We start from the raw sequence: 1,440 nt of genomic DNA on the forward strand, positions 1-1,440 counted from the left end.
GTACTGAATACGCGTTCGTGCGTGTGTGCGTACTGAATGCGCGTGCGTGCGTGCGTGTGTGCGTACTGAATGCGCGTGCGTGCGTGCGTGTGTGCGTACTGAATGCGCGTGCGTGTGTGCGTGTGTGCGTACTGAATGCGCGTGCGTGCGTGCGTGTGTGCGTACTGAATGCGCGTGCGTGCGTGTGTGCGTACTGAATGCGCGTGTGCGTGTGTGCGTACTGAATGCGCGTGCGTGCGTCTGCGCGTACTGAATGCGCGTACGTGCGTGTGTGTGCGTACTGAATGCGCGTGTGTGCGTACTGCGTGCGCGTGCGTCAGTGTGAAAGAGGATAGAGAAAGAAGGAACCGAAGTGAACGAGAGATACTGAACGAAAAAGAATGTAGAAAAGAAGGCGAGAATGGGAGAAAAATATGTCGAGCATCCGTATTGTACAAGGTGTGTATATGATTATAAGTGCGTATAATACGCTTCCGTGCGTGCGTGCAAATGTATTGCGCTGTTTGTGTCCGATCCGTATAGTACACGTGCACGTGTATGCGCGTATATGATTGTGCGTACGTGTGCGTCTCTTCTTCTTCCTCCATTCCTTTCTCCGCCGCCACCCCATTCTCTCTCGCTGTCTCTCCTTTCGCTCACTCTCCCGTTGTCTCTCCTATTTCCCTCTGCTTCTCCCTCTTTCTCCCATGCCTTCATTTTATTCTTACCCTTCTCTCTCACCTCCACTCAATCTCTTCCTCGTCCTCTCGTGAATGCTATCCCCCACGCCATCCACCAAGTGGCTAGCCGCTTTTCGGCGAAACCTTTATGCGTCCGTGATGCACAAAACGTGGATATACGGCTATAACACGCGTTTGCAGCCGCACGCACACACAAACCATCAAGTGAACGCCCGCCCGCACGCACACGTATTATGGACACATTTAAATATTTTGCAAATCATGGGCACAAAATAGCGGACTAATCATTTATCTGTTAATACGCGTTACCGATACTTTACGCGGTAGTCAGTACCTCAGCATGAATTGTACGTATTTCCCAACCAGTGATAGGTAGGGAAGTGAGTAGAGTAGACGGGGTAGATGGGCGGGATAGTGAGACAAGGGGGTAGATGGGCGGGATAGTGAGAAAAAGGGGTAGATGGGCGGGATAGTGAGTAGCGGGGGTAGATGGGCGGAATAGTGAGTAGAGGAGGTAGATGGGCGGGATATAGTGAGTAGAGGGGGGTGGATGGGCAGGATAGTGAATAGAGGGGGTGGATGGGCGGGATAGTGAATAGAGGGGTAGATGGGCGGTATAGTAAGTAGAGGGGGTGGATGGGCGGGATAGTGAATAGAGGGGTAGATGGGCGGTATAGTAAGTAGAGGGGGTGGATGGGCGGGAGAGTGAATAGAGGGGTAGATGGGCGGTATAGTAAGTAGAGGGGGTGGATGGGCGGGA

Source organism: Priapulus caudatus, unplaced genomic scaffold (genome assembly GCF_000485595.1).
Source record: "Priapulus caudatus unplaced genomic scaffold, Priapulus_caudatus-5.0.1 Scaffold707, whole genome shotgun sequence".
NCBI classification, from domain to species: domain Eukaryota; kingdom Metazoa; phylum Priapulida; class Priapulimorpha; order Priapulimorphida; family Priapulidae; genus Priapulus; species Priapulus caudatus.